General features: G+C 39.1%; 1 protein-coding gene across 3 annotated transcripts in view; it reads right to left on the bottom strand.

Annotated features, from left to right (window-relative positions):
- The window catches only part of b3gnt2b (UDP-GlcNAc:betaGal beta-1,3-N-acetylglucosaminyltransferase 2b), a 61,179-nt gene that overhangs the window by 12,518 nt on the left and 27,181 nt on the right, over positions 1 to 21,480 (bottom strand). For all 3 annotated transcript variants that reach the window (XM_061966261.1, XM_061966268.1, XM_072911886.1), the window contains exon 2: positions 17,576 to 17,683. The gene's annotated coding sequence lies outside the window, so the exon portion shown is untranslated. The remainder of the gene's footprint in view (positions 1 to 17,575; positions 17,684 to 21,480) is intronic.

Genomic DNA, 21,480 nt, shown 5'->3' with positions numbered 1-21,480 from the left:
GAAAGTTTGATCATATTACGCCTATACTGGCTCACCTGCACTGGCTTCCTGTGCACTTAAGATGTGATTTTAAGGTTTTACTACTTACGTATAAAATACTACACGGTTTAGCTCCAGACTATCTTGTCGATTGTATTGTACCATATGTCCCGGCAAGAAATCTGCGTTCAATGAACTCTGGCTTATTAGTGATTCCCAGAGCCCAAAAAAAGTCTGCGGGCTATAGAGCGTTTTCTATTGGGGCTCCAGTACTATGGAATGCCCTCCCGGTAACAGTTAGAGATGCTACCTCAGTAGAAGCATTTAAGTCCCATCTTAAAACTCATTTGTATACTCTAGCCTTTAAATAGACCCATTTTTTTTAGACCAGTTGATCTGCCGTTTCTTTTCTTTTCTCCTCTGCTCCCCTCTCCCTTGGGGGGGGGGGGGGGGGGGGGGGGGGGGGGGGGACTCTCACAATATTATGTCAGACCCACTCGACATCCATTGCATTCGGGGGGGGGGGGGGGGGGGTTACCCACATATGCGGTCCTCTCCAAGGTTTCTCAAGGTTTAGATGTGTATATTACGGAGCCCTTAAAGGCACATGGGGGAATTTTTTTTTGGTGGGGGGAATTTTTATTTTAGGGAAAAAAAGAAATTCCCCCCGCCCCCCAAAAAAATTCCCCCATGTCCATTTAGGGGTTGCGTAGAATGATGAAAATTAAAATCAAATAATTAAAATATAGAATACAAGTAATTAAGAATTATATTGATAATAATAAAACAATATATATATATTGTAATGACAATAGTAATGATGTAAAATAAAATAAAATAAATAATAATAACGTGGGGGGATTACCCACATATGCGGTCCTCTCCAAGGTTTCTCATAGTCATTCACATCGATGTCCCACTGGGGTGAGTTTTTCCTTGCCCTTATGTGGGCTTTGTGCCGAGGATGTCGTTGTGGCTTGTGCAGCCCTTTGAGACACTTGTGATTTAGGGCTATATAAATAAACATTGATTGATGATTGATTGATTGATTGAAAATACAATAAATAATAATGAGCATACAATAATATAAATAAAGACGGATAGGAATAATAATGACATAAAATAGTAATAAAAACTACAACATTTATTACTATAATAATAATAATGTAAATACAGATTAAATAAATAAATAGTAATATAATATTATTAATAATGAACATTTAATAAAATGGGAAAAAAAAGTAAAAAAAATAATGATGCAAATTGAAATAAATATAAATAGTAATAACATTAAAAATAATCCTAAAGAAAATAAGATAAAATAAATAATAACATGAACATGAAAAAAAAACAAACTAAAGACAGATAGGAATGATACGGAGCCCCCCAAGGGACAAGGGGGACTTTTTTTGGTGGGGGGGGGGGGGGGGGGGTTTGGATATGTATTTTACGGAGCCCTTAAAGGGACATGGGGGAATTTTTTTTGGGTGGGGGGAATTTTTATTTTATTATTTTTGGGGAAAAAAGAAATTCCCCCCATGTCCCTTTAAATTCCCCCCGCCCCCCCCCAAAAATTCCCCCATGTCCATTTAGGGGCTGCGTAGGATGATGAAAATTAAAATCAAATAATTAAAATATAGAATGCAAGTAATTAAGTATTATATTGATAATAATAAAACAATATATATATATATTGTAATGACAATAGTAATGATGTAAAATAAAATAAAAAAAATAATAATAACGTGGGGGGATTACCCACATATGCGGTCCTCTCCAAGGTTTCTCATAGTCATTCACATCGACGTCCCACTGGGGTGAGTTTTTCCTTGCCCTTATGTGGGCTCTGTACCGAGGATGTCGTTGTGGCTTGTGCAGCCCTTTGAGACACTTGTGATTTAGGGCTATATAAATAAACATTGATTGATTGATATGATCATCTACTTCAACAAAATGACTTGCCTGAGAAGCTGGACAGGACAGACATATTTTTCTTTTTTTAAATACATTTTTTGAATCGATTAAGAATCGTGATTCACCTGTGTGAAGTTGCCCCCACCCTCACAAAACTCTGTTGAAATAGTCTTGTTTGTTTGTGCTGGTTTGTGCTGTTTTTGAGTTATTAAAGAGTCTTTCACAGGTCAATCAAAGGTCACTAAGCTCCCCCCTTTCTCCAAATTAAGTCAAATTAGTCTCATCCATTTGTGCAGCAAAAATTATTGATTGGGCTGCTTTCGTTTTTCGAGATATTAACGTTTCAAATTTCCGGAACATACACTGTCGTGTACAAGTCGTGTCACCGCCACATGAAGAACTTTGGTTTTCTTGCTTTGCCTTTGACACGTTTCTTTCATATCAGTGGGCAATACGATTACGTATATTTCATGTCTTTGTTACTTATGTGATATGTTTGGTATTCTGTAGGATTTAAAAAATACGTATCAACATAACACATAGAGTCTTAGACTTAGTAGGGACTGAGGACACCACTTAAATGATCGGTAAGTAATAGCCTATTTTTACACACTCTTTGTTTTAACCTGACAAACTTCCTAATCCGTCTTGTCCAGACAACTGGAACAACTGTGTATTTGTAGATACATATTTTGAAAGGTGACTGCATAAAATATAAAGATTGAACATTTAAATATAAATGTGGAACAAAAATGAACGTAAACACTGACTATAAATCAGGAGAAAGTTTCCAGTTCTTTGTGTACAACACAGCATGTGGGAAGAGCATTGTCTTTCCTGATCCTGTTTGTACACCACTTCTCAGGTCCTCACATAGACACATCCAACCCTCTTGCAGTAGGATACAACATATACAACAGCATCCTGGGTCAAGCCTGCCGGAAAAGCAATGGCTGCCCTCAACGTGAGGGTCAGTCCTTGGATCATCATGTTGGAGGGAAATTCTCTCTAGTGCACCTCCCTTTGTGCTGGAGTGGCTGAGCAATGGCTGCCAAGGTCAGTGTTAATCCAAATACAGGCATGTGATTTGAACTTAATGAAAAAGACTGAAAAAAAACTGGGAGTCTGGGGGCCACAGGTCCAGGGCTTTAAGAACACAGGTGCCTGGACCTGTGTCCCCGTCTTCCATGTCGAGAGCAGTTTTGATTTGAGCTTACATGGTCCATCCATCCATCCATCTTCTTCCGCTTATCCGAGGTCGGGTCGCGGGGGCAGCAGCCTAAGTAGGGAAGCCCAGACTTCCCTCTCCCCAGCCACTTCGTCCAGCTCCTCCCGGGGGATCCCGAGGCGTTCCCAGGCCAGCCGGGAGACATAGTCTTCCCAACGTGTCCTGGGTCTTCCCCGTGGCCTCCTACCGGTCGGACGTGCCCTAAACACCTCCCGAGGGAGGCGCTCGGGTGGCATCCCAACCAGATGCCCGAACCACCTCATCTGGCTCCTCTCGATGTGGAGGAGCAGCGGCTTTACTTTGAGCTCCCCCCGGATGACATTACTGAAGACGCCACACCGATCCGCCTGTCGATCTCACGATCCACTCTTCCCTCACTCGTGAACAAGACTCCGAGGTACTTTAACTCCTCCACTTGGTGCAAGATCTCCTCCCCAACCCGAAGATGGCACTCCACCCTTTTCCGGGCGAGAACCATGGACTCGGACTTGGAGGTGCTGATTCTTACATGGTAAACAACTAAAATGAATGTTTTGGGCATTGTTTTATCCAGACGCATATATTTGTCCAAATGTGGCCAAGTAGATGCATTGTGGGTTTCCTGGACGTCGCTAAAAGAAAAATCTAAAGAAGAGAATCCCTCTGCCATCATCCACTAGTTTTTTAAATATATAAATCGCCCGCTTGAATATTCACTCTTCTCCTCTCGTCGTCATTTCAGATATGTTGTGATTTCCCTTCCTGGTTTGATGACCCACCCTATCTTGCCTCATCATAGTAAACCACCAACCAATCATAGATGTTCATATATGTAAACCAACCAATAATCACTGATGACTGCTTCGCTACGTAGCTTCGATTTTTAAGGTAATTTTTTATGGAAAACCGTAGTTTTTACCACTGGATTATCAAAAACTGTACTCCTTACGGGAAAACCGTAGTTGTTGGCATGTGTGGCAAAGAGACGGATCAAGATTTTAACACACATTGTAGGTCGGAAAAAACGAAGAAAAAACGGAAAATATTTTTTTATATTTTTACAGAGATAAAAAAGACGGATTTCCGACTATAGACGGAAAAATCACATGCCTGCAAATAAGTTCTCCCAGCCTGTAACTGTGGGTAGCCCTCACTGCACATTAACTATTTCCTGTTTTGGTGTCTTCTCTGATTGGCCGGAGGCAGTCAGAGCCAGGAAGGCTGAGTCCTTCTTCCGCAGCTGTCGCAAGATGAGAGATGCCAGAAGTCTGGAGGACACCAATGGAGGTAGAGATGGATGCAATCGTTTTGTGCACTGTTTGCTTAGGTGGCCATACGGTGAAGAACATAGTTTAGACAAATAAGCACTTGCGATGTTTTGCAATGTTCTCAGTCTCACAGTGGAGATGTTGCAATGTGCATCTATTTGTAGCTTACCAGATATTAGTTGGACAGCTTCAATATTTTTCTTCTGGTGTCTTGCCCTCTCTAAACAGACCTGTTGGGTCACACACGGTGTGGAGATGGCTTTTACCAGTTTAAGGAACTGGTTGCTGTGTTTGTTGCAACCTACAACATTTTCAGAAGAAATGCTGTCACAGAAAGCACTACATAAGCTCTGACAAAAAGCATCAAATGCACAAGTGTTAAGCACAGAGACGTTCGATGTATCGACTTTAAGAGGCTGCTTTTATCAATTGCAGTTTTACTTTTTTCCGGTTTGCAGATGGAAGTGCACGCAGTCATTTTTTTTGGGTGGAACCACTTGGCCTATCCAGTTTTCCACGGCATCTCTATGTTCGGTGTGTGTTTGTAGCAGCATCAGACTCCTCACAGGGGTAAGCATCCTTTTGTCTCTTCTTTTTTTTACAGTTTTTTTTAAAGATAACAAACCCGCATGTTTCCTTCAATGAAGGAAAGACGGCGAGCAATAAAACGATCCACCCTTATAGGTAAGTTTTCATGTTTGAAAATATCTTGTTTTATATTTTTGAGCTCTGCTTCAACTGTGGCTGAACTGAAATAGTGGCACCATTATTCCTGTCCAGAGTGGTAAGTAACTCACAAGTGGTATTATATGGGGAATAATCTCAGGGAAGCAGTGGATGTTATCACGATCTCCATCAGCCATGGCAAGTGACCTGCTCACCTCAGTAAATTTTCATGTTTGGAAATATCTTGTTTTATATTTTTGAACTCTGCTTCAACTGTGGCTGAACTGAAATAGTGGCACCATTATTCCTGTCCAGAGTGGTAAGTAACTCACAAGTGGTATTATATAGGGAATAATCTCAGGGAGGCAGTGGATGTTATCACGATCTCCATCAGCCATGGCAAGTGACCTGCTCACCTCACACATTTCAGTTACCCACTACGGGCGTCAGTCTGGTTCTGAGCACATGCATCCACTTGTTGCTGTTCTTAACCCGTGTCATCAGGGACGGCGACACACTCTTGTGCAATTTGTGCCCGCCGGTATTTCTTGCACCTTTCTGATGAGAAACGGACTCCAGAACTATCATTACCTTAAATAGTGATAGCGCATAACAGTTATTTTGCATGCTCCACAGACTGATTTAAAGAAGCTGCACTATAGACCTTATAAAAAAATCTTTAATCCTGTGTTTGTTTTCTTCAGGCAGTCCCAGTTGCAGATCATCTTGATGCAGTATGCAACATCAACCCTGACAAAACAAGGTGGTAGTTTTGCATCTTGTTTACCAAGTAAAATGTTAAGGAATTCATTGACGTAACTTTTCAGCTCAGGATAAGGAGTAAACACCTTCACAAGAGCTCCTAGAATGGCCAGAGAAAAAAATCACTCACAACTTCTTTTGGGACAGGTGCACCTTCACGAATTAATTCGGTCAGCCAATGTGCGATGGCATTAACGTCATTTGCATCACTGGGAGACTGCTATGCCCTGTCAGAACACCCTGATACGGAAAGATATGAGCCATTTGGCCTTGTCAGTTTTCTTACAACTGATCCAGTTGCATCAAAACATACTGTCTGGTGAGTTTTCTTTATGAAGGTCTTGTACACATGCATTCGTGTTTGACTCTAGTAGTGACAGAAAAGCTTGTCCAGTCCATTGTCTCTGATGCTACCACTGTGAGGTGAACTGTATTTTAACAGCTGCAATAATTAAATTGGGTTTTTGTCACCTAATTCCAAATAATTTCTTTTTTGTTTTGCTTTGCGCAGAGTGGACAAATTGGGTAGATGAGTTAGCTCTGGATCTCAAAAGTCCATAAGCCTGTGATGCCCTCCAGACATTGGGTTGCATCCTGCCCTTGCACAGTTCAATGGCTCCAGACAGAAAACGCTTTGAACAGGCAGTGTGCAGGGAGTCATCTGTGTTTTGCAGCATTTGAACACCATGAGGCTGTTAATTGCAGGCGCTCTGTCACATGTTAATTGGACATGACCGTGACACTCGTTACAGTATAGCCTTTTATGTCAATGTAATTGCTGGTGATTGATGGATAGACCTTGGCTCTCTTAAAAACAAATGTACAGGGACTCTTCATCACCTTCAAAATATGCTCAGTAATAACATGAGTCCAGGGGCCAGGCTTTAAAATTGTATATTCCCTTCAATTTGCTTGATATTGTTTGTTTTTGTGTTCAACCTTTTCCGGAATGAAACGTAATTAATAACTCATACATTAGAGCAACACAATCGACAGTTTGAACGGCACAAACCAGAAAAAGTATAGCACAAAATGAGACAATTTTTTTTGTTTGGACCACAAATGAGACGGTTTTGGTCGAAAACTGAGAATTCCGGTTCGGTCGTGACATCACTTCCTAAATAGTCAAACGTTAATAATTCATAAAGTATAGCAGCACAATCGATCATTTCAACTGCAAAAACCTAGCACAGACGAATGAGACAATTTTGGCTTACTTTGAGATTATTTTGGCCTAGTTTGAGGAACTCTTGAGGGGTTAGGTTCACGATGACATCACTTCCGGAAATTTGAGACGTTAATATCTCGAAAACGAAAGCAGCTCAATCAATCATTTTTGCTGCACAAACCAGCACAAGCATAGCACAAACGAATGAGACTTATTTGAACTTAATTTGGAGAACGGGGAGCTGAGTCACCTTTGATTGACCTGTAAAAGAATCTTTAATAACTCAGATTTTTTTCAAACAGTCACGGCAATGTGGTCTGTAAATGATGCAAAACCACACCATTTTTTCCGCACTCCCCCTTGAGCACAGCTGTGACTTCCTGGCACTAAACCTGCAGAAAGTAGTTCTCAGGTTTCTTTAGGTTTACATTTTCACACTTTGCACTATTTTCTTACACTTTATTAAGCATATTCCCTATTTTTGCCCCTTCATTTTAAGATGATATTAAGTGTTCAATGTGATTTTACAGTTTTGTTGACATTTCCTTTCCGTTCTTCCTTGATAGCTGAGAGGTTTATAAGGTTACATTTGAAATAAAAATAATTACATTAATGTATTTTCCCCCTGGTTTTTGTTTTCCTTAGGTCATAATAAATATAAACAATTATCGATATCAATATAAAACACTTATATCGTGATGCAGTTTTCAGCCATGTCGCCCAGCCCTACACCTTGGTCCAGGGGTGTCAAACTCATTTTAGATCGGGGGCCACACGGAGAAAAATCTACTCCCCAGTGGGACGGACTGGTAAAATCACAGCACGATAACTTAAAAATAAAGACAACTTCAGATAGTTTTCTTTGTTTAACAATAGAACAAGCACATTTTGAAAATGTACTAATCCTAATGTTTTTTTCCACACTTACATGTTGCAGTTAATAGTATTCTACCTTTATTTGTCCTTATTTATACTTTCTGAATAAAGTGCCAGCAATCGGAGGGTTGCTGGTTACTGGGGTTCAATCCCCACCTTCTACCATCCTAGTCATGTCCGTTGTGTCCTTGGGCAAGACACTTCACCCCTTGCTCCTGATGGCTGCTGGTTAGCGCCTTGCATGGCAGCTCCCGCCATCAGTGTGTGAATGTGTGTGTGAATGGGTGAATGTGGAAATACTGTCAAAGCGCTTTGAGTACCTTGAAGGTAGAAAAGCGCTATACAAGTATAACCCATTTATCATTTATCATTTAAATTATTCGATAATGTTCAGCAACTCATTGGTGTTATTTTTCAATCTATTCAAGATAAAACAAATAACATCAAAATCAAATTACAGGATCTTATTTATGTAGTTTGCTCATTTTCCTCGACTGGTGTGATTAACTTTTTTTTTACATATGTAGCATCATCTACAAAGATACAAAGAATTGCTATTGCGACATCCAGTGGACACATTTAGAACAGCAGTTTCTTTGATTCAAAAATGTCGTCTAATTTTTATACTGATCCGGCCCGTGGGCTTTACGTTTGACACCCCTGCCTTAGTCATTACTTCTTCCCCTAGCACTCATATAAATAATTTTCAGTAGAAGACAAACAGTTGGCTGGCTGCTCTGTGAAGTTGCATTAGCATTTTTCAAGTTTGAACTTGTTGATAATTAACACAATGTGAGGAAACTCCACCTGCGAGATCAAAGTCAATACGAGCTAAAGCGCTTCCTGTCCAACCGACTCCTAGCAACATGTCTGCACTGCCACTCTCGTATAAATCCTTGTTTACCCCGCCCAACTGTTTCGGCTCTCAAACGATGCTCCTAAACACAGCCGACTATCAGAGAACCAGCACGAGACATGGCTTCCCTCTCCCCGGGATAATTATCTCCCTGTTCCCAGCATCGCCTGCCACACACACACACAAAAAACAAGAAGACTCTTGGGGATGGAGGGCAACAAGGGGAGGAGGAGGAAGGCTGAACAACATGTTGACAAGAGCAGAACTTGCTAACGTCTAATTAACCCCCAGTAGCACCAAGCTAAACACACAGCAACTGCATGGCATATGGTGCACTGACTCATGACTTCAAACATTTATCACAGCAGGAACAGTCAAGGATGCATTTTATTATCTGACTGGAAGATTCATAGGACATAAAACAAGATCATTTTCGGAGTTAAATGGTTTCCGTATAATAAAAAGCGGTCCTTGTGGCTGTGATTCATGAACTCTGCAGGCTCCCTGTGTAAAGGAGGCGACAGATTATTCATTGACTTGACGTGTGCAAAGTGCAGCCTGGGGGGACGTTTGCAGCCCGACAGCTTTGTTCTATTGACCACTGGCACATTATGCAAACACAAATAAACAAGAAAGCTAAAACACAAAAAATGCTGTGTTACAGGTGGCAAAGAGTGATATTATTACTGCTATTAAATGTAAAACGGTACGCTACTTAATATGTCCGTGTGGAAACTCGTTCGGTACACCTTCGGACCGAACCGAAGCACCCGTACCGAAACGGTTCGATACAAATACACGTACCGTTACACCCCTAATGAATATACATAAATTAAAGATGCATCAATGATCGATTTTCAATCGAATCATAGCTCCTGAATCATATTCGTAACCGCAATCGAATCGTGAGGTACCCAAACATTCCCACCTCCAGTGGACAGGGCCTAAGCCTAAAACATAAAAACATAAAAATCCTCAAACTATGATTTCTGGTTTGCATTCGTGTTTATTGTTAATCACCCCTGTCCACCCAAGCATCGCAGCAGTGTGAAACCAACAGCAACTTCCGTTGACAACCACAAAAAAGGGAAGCGCACGCAGTGATGTTGGGACATAAACCAAATGATCGCGTAGAGGAAGTTGCCCCATTTGGACGTTTATGTTGCCTTTCAAGGGACAGTGTAAGTTTGTATTATAAAAAAAGTTTCACTTGTTTTAGGCCACTGCATTGACGCTCGCTACAATGCCTTCCGAACTCTCCCACGTAGCCTCACATGCACCCCCCCCCAAATAAAAACACAACCTTGCATTGTAAGGATTGTGATTGGTCGACTTTTAGTACATGATTTATTATGTTTATTAAGTTTGAACTGAACCTTTTAATATAATACAACACCAAACTTTAACTGAATATATGCAAAGTGTCGTATATATAATGCAGGGACATGCAATCATGGGAGGCATGTATATGAAAAACATAAAATATCAATTATGGTTGCGTGATATAGACGATATAGAAAATATAAATTTGGCTGACGATAGTTTTTAATACTATCGTTGTATCGTGACAATGCATGTTAATGACACATTCCAGCAGCGTCTCCAAATTTGACAGAGCCAAGCGAACAAACACAATGTAGCATTCTAGCTAAGCGGCTAACTCCCCTCCACAGTGCAAAGCCACTTCTAAGTCAGCAATCCTCGCCTCCATGGCGGAATAATAAACTGCGTCCCCGGAGGACAAGAAATGGCTTAAAGTGCTACGGTACACACTGTAGGAGGATAAGCCAACCGCTAACCACTAAATACAAGCGAGAGGCTTGAACGTAAACAAAGGTGGGCGGATTGATACAAATATCGACAGCAACGATACCAAGTACAATATCATTATTTGGTCTATGCCAGTGACGTGCAGTCACTAGAGGCAGGTGAGGTGGGGCCTCACCTGCCATCATGGAAAGGAAAAAAATGTAAAAAGAAAAAAAAAAAATTAAATTGTTATATGTATCCAGTGATTATACTATAACGTTATTTTCCATTTAACTTCACCAGTTTTAGATTATTTTTATTCAAAATCGCTGAAATTTCACATTTGCCGTTCAAATACTGAGAAGAGAGGCACGTCACTCAGTGCCTCAACATGGATTCCGGACTCGGCTAACTGCTTGCCTGCTGTGCAGTGAGATCGTATTGCTATATGAATTATATTATACATTTCCATAGTTTAGTTAGCTGAGGTATATAATGTACAGTGTATTTTGTCAACAACTGTATGTGTGTAACGTATTTCTTGTGCTGAGCGATCATAAAACGGCTGCAAAAGACGCACTGGCTGAGGCTCCAGTAACCCCGCCTCCTGCACCCCCGCCGTAGAATTGTTATATCAACTAAAGCCCACACTTAAACTTTCCACGTGCAAGATTGAATTTATTTAAAAAAGTTATTTCATAAGAAGCCAAAAAGTGCAAAAACAATAATGTTTGTGTTGGAGGAGTTGTGAATGACTGCAGGGCCACAACATTAGGTACACCTGCAGACTGCAGGTGTATCTAATTCACAACTCCTCCAACACGAACATTATTGTTTTTGCACTTTTTGGCTTCTTATTAAATAACTTTTGTAACCTATTTTCATGGGCTTTCCTCTTTGTGATGTTAAGTTCCTGTTTTGCGCTGTTATACAGTATATGCCTTGAGCTCTTATTTTGAAGGCGCTAAGAGCGGAAGTGATGTCACGTTGCGGAGGTTTTTGAAAGAAGGTAAATAAAGTGTTCCTCATGTAAACTGGAGCCTCTGTGTTTGTTATTTTGTAGTTTCATACAGTATAGGCGACATTTATAAACCCTCGGTTACACTTTTTAAAATATATTCAATCTTGCACGTGGAAAGTTTAAGTGAGGGCTTTAGTTGCGGCGCATGGACTTAATTTCTAAGTAAAGGTAAGACCATAATAACGTTTTTTTTTATTAAATGTGCTTTTTTGTGTGCTACAGTTTGTATGTGTAAAGTTAAAGTTAAGTTAAAGTACCAATGATTGTCACACACACACTAGGTGCAATGAAATTTGTCGTCTGCATTTGACCCATCCCCTTGTTCACCCCCTGGGAGGTGAGGGGAGCAGTGGGCAGCAGCGGCGCCGCGCCTGGGAATCATTTTTGGTGATTTAACCCCCAATTCCAACCCTTGATGCTGAGTGCCAAGCAGGGAAGAATGCTGGTATGAGCTTTTAAACATAACCCGTTAACTGCTGCCAATCAAATGGTGAATAAGATACTCTTTAGGGTTCATATGTTTGTAAATCTGACTGTGATGAAGTCAGTGCCTCACCAGCCATCAACCTCACCGCACGTCACTGGTCTATGCTACAGTGGTTAGATCGATATGTTTTATTATCAAAAAATATTTTGTCATTTTTGTTATTGTTAACAAACTTAGGAAATAAGTCCCCAGGCAAAAACTAAATGATTTAAACCGAAGCCAATCGTAGGAAATAATTGAAATATTTAATTACATGTTTTCTTGTCGGATTATAAATTTGATTAAAAATGCAATCATTCATTGGTATGACTGATACTGCCTTTGTAACTACTCGGTATTAGATCCCTAGTACTAAATGTGTAGTATCAGCCCAAAACTAATGTAAAGTACTTAAACAGAAGAATAAGTGCTTGTTACATTTGAACAGAAGTGTAGATAGCATCATAACTAACCAGATATTAACAGTAAACTAGCAAGTAGATTAATATCGAATGTGTTACTGCATACGTCAGCAGCCAAATTATGAGCCTTTGTAACTCGTTTTGAAATTATTCTATAATCATTTATATACCAAATAATATATTGTCATGTGTATCATTATCGCAGGAAGCTGCAATATATATCGCCATACAGATTTTAGGTCATATAGCCCATCTTTAATGATGCTATAAATGTATTTTCCGAATGATTTCCATTGTTTTTGACATGTTCTCACCTGAAAATTGCATAATTTCCGTGTTTAAAGATCAAATACAGGGCAGAAATCCACCGAAGGAACATCGACAGGTACTTTGCCCAGCATTTCTGTCAAAAAACTACCCATATAAATAAAGTTCCACCAGGAAGTAATTGGGATCTCCACGTAGTACTTTGGAAAATTCCAAGGGGCGCGCTGTGCTGTCGAACGCTGATTGGTTGAACACATTTGGAGCCATTTTAAAACTTTTATATGACATTTTAGCCGCCATTTGAGTCTGCATTTATTTCTTATTACTTTTGTATTTTTATGACAATATAGTTTTGAGGGACATCTGTGTGTTGAAGAACGCAGATTACTGTTTTTACTTAGCTGTAGTGTTAAAACTTGTTTGCAGCTTAATGCTGTGTATTAATGTTTACAAGCTTTATTTAGAAGTATTTACAAAGGAATATAAGTCGTGCTCACTGGGACTCGGCGACCTCGTTGTTTGAGGATAATTGTGAAATAGGAGGCAGAAAACGAATGGAACAAAGGAAAATCACATCAAATATTCACGATTGACTTTATTACAAGCTGTAAAAATAGTCAGCTACAGGCCATTTGTGTAGTTATTAGTGTCAACCCGAGTGAACCAAATGCCAATGAGAACAGGCGAAAGTTAAATCTGATTTATTTTGTTGCTGTGAAATAAACACTGAGCTTTATTCTTTATATATTGTTATCTACAGCTGAAATGCACCATAAGGACTCACCTGACCCTCATGAATTTGTCATTTACTGACACTATGGACAAAAGCCGAACTTTTTATATAAAATTAAGGACACTTTGTTATTAAATCATATATTATTGCATTTACTTACACTTTAGTGAACAAAATTTGAACTAATACTGTCTCTTTATTTACATAGTATCAATGTAGAGATATAATGTACCACTTCTCTATAAGTCATCAGCTTTATTTGTATAAGCTAACAGGAACTGTGAGATGCTGTGGAAACACAAACCACTCGTCAACAGGAAACTATAGTTCCAGGAACTCAAAGTTCCTGAATTTCTAGTAGAAAACTGCCTATTTTTGTATAACATGACTTTCTATATCATGCAAAATGTCTTAAGCGTAAGTGTGACATCATTATTATTGCTAATCAACCGATAACTGCAGACTTATGTCATATGATGAGGCGCACTGTGTCTCCTGAGTATATCTTTCTACAACAAGGCACAGCTACGGTGGCCAGGAAGATTATAACAATACCAAAAAGCAGCTAGGAGTCTTTTAAAACTAAAATAAAGTAGAGATTGACCGATTATGGGCTGGGCAAATATTTCTTATTTTGACGTATATTGGTATCAGCATTTTTTTTTTTTTTTTTTTACAACAGAACTATTGTAAATTCCTGTCTATAAGCCGCTACCTTTTTCCTACGGTTTGAACCCTGCGGCTTATAAAATGGTGCGGCTAATTGGGTTTTTCTTTGCAAACAGCCATAATGTTTTGTGTTCAATAGTTTTCATTAAACCCAAGCAGACACTAAAATGGTGTGTTATTGTTTGTGCCATGGCGTCATCTTTTGGACAAGTTCTCTCACTGCAGGTGTTGCGGGTTGAAAATGTACTTCCTGTTTTATTAATTTCATCACTCCAAGCAATGTTTGTAAGTTTTACAATATAACTAAAACAATTCTTACTTACTAAACCGTCCCATGTGTGATGTCTGTATAAGTGGTGCCATGCATATTTGTATGTGCTATCGTAATGTAATCAAGCAAGCGTCGTTAGCATTAGCTAATATGCTAACACATTTACGAGTGTCTGTGTAAATATTATCACCTTACAATGGCATTATTTTAGTATTGTTTCAGTTTGACAAATTCCTCAGTAAATTCACCAAAATGTCATGTACTAATTCAGTCTGTTTAGCTGATTGGAGAGCTAGCTTCCGCAGCTAGTGGGTCCATGACGATGACTTCTGTTTTGTTTGATCAGCCGTTTTACTGGCGTGTTAAAGACACCGTTTGGAAACAATTAAGCTACAGATTTGTAAATAAACATTTTTACAAAATATTTCTGTGTAAATAACTAATTTCTTAACGTACTGTACATAATTGCGGCTTATAGTCCAGTGCGGTTAATATATGGAAAAATATTTTTTCTTAGATAATGTAGTGGGTGCGGTTTATATACCAGTGCGTTTTAGAGTTCGGTAAATACGGTACATCAGTAGATACAACATATACACATACGATACCACTGTTTAGTATTTAAAATAAATCTAAAAAATAGTGAAGTAGATAGTAATAACCACTGCTCAAACCCCAGTCTGAGAAAAGTTCATTTTTTTCTTTTTCCGAATATAAAAATGACTCTCTTTGTCAATAATTAACTCCAAATATGTTTGATATCTGACAGGGCATTTATTTTAGTTTTTGTGAGAATTATTCTCTGGTCTGCTCAGCTGGTTTATCTTCCTCTTGCAGTGCTGATCGCCTGCAGTACACCTCTGCATACCTTTCAAAACTTTCCATTTTCGCTGGAAAATCCTGTTTTTGTCCTTCTATCCCGGTGTCTTCCCGGTCCCGTTTTGTTTTTGTTTTGACAAGTCTCGGTCCGCAACACTCAGAGTGTGGGCTCTTTAAAGGACCGCCGCGAGTTTTATGTTCCGTGATTAAATCAAATAACGCGACCGAGATGGATAGACAGGAAAACGACAGCATTGTGCTAAAAATACAAACTTTGTGTAAATATATAGAAACATTTGAACCTTTTATAAGTTAGGAACAGGCAGCAGCTCACACATTCTTATATTTTCTATTAAAGTGAGGAAAAACTTCCTGATAAAATTTACAGTAAGAGGAAAAATAAAAATATTTCACTCAATATAGCAGCAATTTATAGATTATTATAACAAACGGAATCCTTTGAATGTATAATAATTTGGTAAAGATCTAGTGACATCCTCCAAGTGGTATTTAAAAAAAAAAAGTTTCCCTCTTTGGAATGGTATCTGGTTTTACTTGTGTTTTTTATGTTTTGTCTTTAACTATGTATTATCATTTAGCCTTTTGTGTTGATTTGATGTATCTGGAAAAGGAAAACCTCAATAAAAAAGTTTTTAAAAAGAACTAACGTCAACCAGCTGGAGGCTTGAGCCTATCCCAGCTGCACTCGGGCAAAATGCATTTGAAAAATACAACATTTTTACCAATTTTTCCAGCCGATTTCCCATATTTTAAAATACAAATGTTGATGCTCTTCTTACACACACGTAAAGAAGGTGTTTGTGAAATCTGTTTTCGGGAAAATTGTTTGGCACTAAATAAACCGCGATATTAACGCCGCAGGAAACATATCGCTACTGGGCCGGCTTTTGCTGATTTTTTTTTTTTTTTTTTTTTTTTTTTTAAAACAACTTAAAGGGGAGCATTATCACCAGACCTATGTAAGCGTCAATATATACCTTGATGTTGCAGAAAAAAGACCATATTTTTTTAACCGATTTCCGAACTCTAAATGGGTGAATTTTGGCGAATTAAACGCCTTTCTATTTTTCTGCTCTCGGAGCGATGACGTCACGTTGTGACGTCACATCGGGAAGCAATCCGCCATTTTCTCACTTTCGTCGGTGTGTTGTCGGAGGGTGTAACAACACGAACAGGGACGGATTCAAGTTGCACCAGTGGCCCAAAGATGCGAAAGTGGCAAGAAATTGGACGAAATTTGTTCAAAATACGAGGGTGTGGGGAAAGCCGACGAAATGGTCAGTCGTTTGTTCCGCACACTTTACCGACGAAAGCTATGCTACGACAGAGATGGCAAGAATGTGTGGATATCCTGCGACACTCAAAGCAGATGCTGACATCAACTCCAAAACTGGACAGATCAGCTTTCAGGAAAAGAGAGCGGATGAGGGTATGTCTACAGAATATATTAATTGATGAAAACTTTATTAATTACTCGCGGTTTTACGTAAATTATTATACATAAACTGTGTTTACCAATAATTTAGCTTAAAAACATTTATTTTTTTCAATCATTCGAGTACATTCGGGTAGTCTTGTGTAATGCACTATTTTGTGTCTATTTAGGTATGGTTAACCTGAGTGCTGAAATCGTGGAAAAATATATGTTCTTAGCGCGCCTGAAATGGGCTGTCTGCACTCTCAAAGTGCATGTTGTTGCCAAATGTATTTCATATGCTGTAAACCTAGTTCATAGTTGTTAGTTTCCTTTAATGCCAAACAAACACATACCAATCGTTGGTTAGAAGGCAATCGTCGAATTCGTCCTCGCTTTCTCCCGTGTCGCTGGCTGTCGTGTCGTTTTCGCTTGCATACGGTTCAAACCGATATGGCTCAATAGCTTCAGTTTCTTCTTCAATTTCGTTTTCGCTACCTGCCTCCACACTACAACCATCCGTTTCAATACATGCGTAATCTGTTGAATCGCTTAAGCCGCTGAAATCCGAGTCTGAATCCGAGCTAATGTCGCTATACCTTGCTGTATGTTTGTATTGGCATCACTGTGTGACGTCACAGGAAAATGGACGAGTGTATATAACGATGGTTAAAATCAGGCACTTTGAAGCTTTTTTTAGGGATATTGCGTGATGGGTAAAATTTTAAAAAAAACTTCGAAAAATAAAATAAGCCACTGGGAACTGATTTTTAATGGTTTTAACCCTTCTGAAATTGTGATAATGTTCCCCTTTAAAGCCTTGTCCAGCTGTTTACTGACATACACTAGTTATGTTTAGCTATTTTTTCTGCAATTGAATAAATTAATATTGTCTCCAAATATTGGCTATCATGTATAAACACGTTATGGTCCCCCAAATACCTTGAAACGGGCCTGATCCCATGGTATACCTAGAGTAAGTGTGTTGTGGTGTGACTTTAAGAAGTGTTGTGATGTGAACTCTTACCTGTGCTGTAATGTTGCCTCTATGCCTTCTTACCCCATACTTGGCTGTGCCCTGTGCAGCAGAGCAGTCTAACGGGCTGGAGGCGGGGAAGGTTGGGGGAGCTCCAACCTGGAAACAAACAACACGGCCACTGTGTCAACACGGAAAATAGAACCAAACGAAAAAGACCAAAAACTGCACGGCAGGAAGTACAAATGGAGTCGACATAAGATTAGAGGAGTAGAACCTAGAGGGCTCAGATTACTTTTAAAGTGAGGGACTTCTATATTACATACAGTCTGCATCATGATGCATTTAACCACCTGAGCCAATTGGTTCCAGAATTTCTCAAAGCTTCATGCATGCTTTGCCACAAGAAACCACCCGCAGGCCAGAGGAGGGTAGAGGGAACATGCTTTATCAGTATCATGCTTCAAACCCCGCTTCCAAAATCTGTGCACTACAAAGCGTGCTCATTGGAGCATTCAGCGTTGTCCCGATACCAACATTTTGGCATCTGGACCGATACCAAAATGTATTTCGATACTTTTCAAAATAAAGGAGACCACAAAAAATTGTCATAATTAGCTATATTTAAACAACAAATCTTATGATACATTAAACATTTCTTATTGCACTCAAATAACTATTTTAGAACATCGAAATAAAATGTCATTAAATACGATCGTGAACACATTGACAACTTCTCTTTTAGTAGTTAGTAATTAACGGATTAAAACATTCATTGTGTTATTGTTTATGCTATGGAGCCATCTTTTGGACATGTTTGCTCACTGCAAGTGCTGCAGTGCTCCTCTTTTTAGAGATTTTAACTGGAAGTAGAAGTGCTGTTCCGTATTCTAGCCATCCATAGTGTTTCTACTCGGATGGATTTTTCATTCACCACTCTAAGCATCAATGTTTGCAAGTTTTACAATATAATTAAATTCTTATCTACTAAACCGTCCCGTGTGATGTCTGTTAGTGTTTTAATGCATATTTGTACGCGCTATCATAATGTAATCAGGCTAGTGCGGTTAGCATTAGCTAATATGCTAACACATTTACGAGTGTCTGTGTTAATATTATTAACTTACAGTGGCATTCTTTTTGTATTTTTTCAGTTTCGTAAATTGACCAACACGTCACTGTGGACTTATTGAGTCTGTTTAGCTGATTGGAGAGCTGGCTTGCGTAGCTAGTGGGTCCATGACGATGACTTCTCTTTTTGTTTGATCAGCCGTTTTACTGCCGTGTTACAGGCACTGTTTGGAAACAATTAAGATATGTAAATAAACATTTACGTGTAAATAACTCATTTTACAACATGTATATCTGCAGCTAATACATGGGGGAAAAAATGTTCTTAGGAAATTTAGTGGTGCGGTTTATATACCGGTGCGCTCTATAGTCCGGAAAATACGTTGTCCAATTACCAGACGTGGTTTTTCACTGGAAAAGAGAACGAAAAACACTGCAATAGACCATGTTTAAGGTCCAGCACTGCATTTAACCAACCTTAATGCACCTTTTAAACCTTAAAAATGCAAGATTCAAACATTTGTGCGATCTGTTCGGTGTAATCTACCGCACACATGACTACCAATTAAATAGGCCTTCTTAGGAGGGATAAAAAGAGCCTAAGAGGATGCTACGGCCTTATAGAATGTGGGCCTAACAGCACCATAAATAGCCTGCGGACCGCCGCTGGGACGAGCACGGCTTGAGCTGGAGTGTGAGCAGCAAATATCTCAACAACAGCATTCACGCAGGCACAAAGGTCGCATTGTGGATTACAGACACGGGGGCTTGACAGGTGCTGTCGAGGTTCCACTTCTTGCTAGGTTCTGTCCAAGTTGGACTATAAACCACACAGATTTTGTTTCAAGGATATTGTAGAAACTATAGCTAAAACAACAAAAAACAGGCTGTAGTTATTAAGTACCATTCTGAGCTATACCAACAAGAAAAACAAAAGGGCTTTACACCAATTGTCCAGTTAATCCTATTGGAGTCTTGCCCTAAAATTTGTACAATTTGGAATCCGACCTTAATTTTGGGGGGGAAACTTTGCCAAAACGCTGTTGGTAGGTTTGAGGTTGTGTTTTTGTTTTAACGTTTTACAGTAGCTAACTTCTTTTTTCACTTGCACAACTTAAGAATGTTAAAAACATTAAAATGTGTCATTTGATGCCATATGAAGAGGGATTTCTACACGTTCACTCCAGTTACTGTTAAAAAAACCCTTCCATGTACTGTTATTAAAAATATCATGATGGCAACAGTTTGAACCAGGAAGTGAATATTTTAAAGGGACCTGACCTTATGGTGTGAACTGACTTGTTTACATCACTCGTTACTTTCACTGACCAATAAACTGTGATAAGAGGTGCAGCCAGGCTGAACTAAAAACAAACTGTTACATAAATACTCACTGTAAATATTTGCTCTGTAGTGCTTTTTTTGTTTTGTTTTTCATTAACACACGTGGTGTTGTGTTATCTTTACTGCTCCATAATATTAATAGCATTTTATTATTTCCTAATGGTTCTTGTCTCTATTTTATTACATAACAATATTTGGTTTGACTGTACTCCAGATGCAGTTAAGACAGGGGTAGACCGTTCATTTTCCAATAGGCAACACGTAAAACAGATCTAGATTAAACTTTTGTTTATGTATATGTTATGTTATATACACAGTGTTTCCTCACCACTTTTTGTTTTTCACTTACTACCGTCTAGGTGTGTTGCGGATTTATAATTGTAAAGAGTTATTTTTATATTTGTTATATCAATTTAATTGCGCTGCCAGCTAAAACTATTTTGCCTGCATGACCCACTATAGGCTGATAGCAATCAACTAGAGCACTTTGTTCCATCTGTTCCATCTGATTGGATTAGCGACCAATGTATCAGTTTCCTCTGTTAGTGTGCGTTGTTTTGTTTTTGGGAAATTTTGGTACAAGACTGAATTTATTTCCTACAATCTCGCCCAAAGGTTCTGCACCTGGTATTGAACCTAAGCGCCAAAACTGTCACGCAAAGGGTGGAACTGATATAGGAACAATCTTAGGCCAGTTTGGTTGCCATTAGCCTACATTAGCATTACTGAATACATCAACTTTTTCCACTGAGGGCCACAGACTGACAAATCAAAGGATGCGGGGGCCATTTTGGTGGTTTCCAACTTTAAAACCGGTACAACATATAGAATTATTTCAAAGAACTAGAAAATGCAATTTTGGAGAAATTGTGTGTGAATGCTGAAAAGCCAAAGCCAAACTGAAATGCTAACATGTAGCATGCTGGCCAGATGGTGTCAAGAAACAAAAAAATATGAGCAAAATGAGCTAAAAAAAAAAAAAAAAAAGCTAGCATGCTAACAGTACTTCACTAGCATGCTCTTATGACACATATGAGACTGAGGTGTATACCTGCTAAATTTGCTAAAAAATCTAAAATGCTAACTGTAACGCATCAAGTACCAAAATATATTACTCTGAGGTGTGTAGCTGAAATTTCTGTTTAAAATGCTAGTCTGCTAATGTTAGCATGCATCAAGTGCCAACATATGACTGATGTTTATACTGTACTTTTCGGACTATATGTCGCAGTTTTTGTCAATAGTTTGGCCGGGGTGTGACTTATACTCAGGAGCGACTTATGTGTGAAATTATTAACACATTACCGTAAAATCAAATAATATTATTTAGCTCATTCACGTAAGAGATTAGACGTATAAGATTTCATGGGATTTAGCGATTAGGAGTGACAGATTGTTTGGTAAACGTATAGCATGTTCTATATGTTATAGTTATTTGAATGACTCTTACCATAATATGTTACGTTAACATACCAGGCACGTTCTCACGTTCCCCCCCCCCCCCCTCTCTCTCTCTGTGCGACGGTTGAGGTGGGCGGGGT

Source organism: Nerophis lumbriciformis, linkage group LG02 (genome assembly GCF_033978685.3).
Source record: "Nerophis lumbriciformis linkage group LG02, RoL_Nlum_v2.1, whole genome shotgun sequence".
In the NCBI taxonomy this organism is placed as follows: Eukaryota; Metazoa; Chordata; class Actinopteri; order Syngnathiformes; family Syngnathidae; genus Nerophis; species Nerophis lumbriciformis.
The sequence above is the reverse complement of the archived record's forward strand: the minus strand, read 5'-3'. Positions and strand labels throughout refer to the sequence as shown.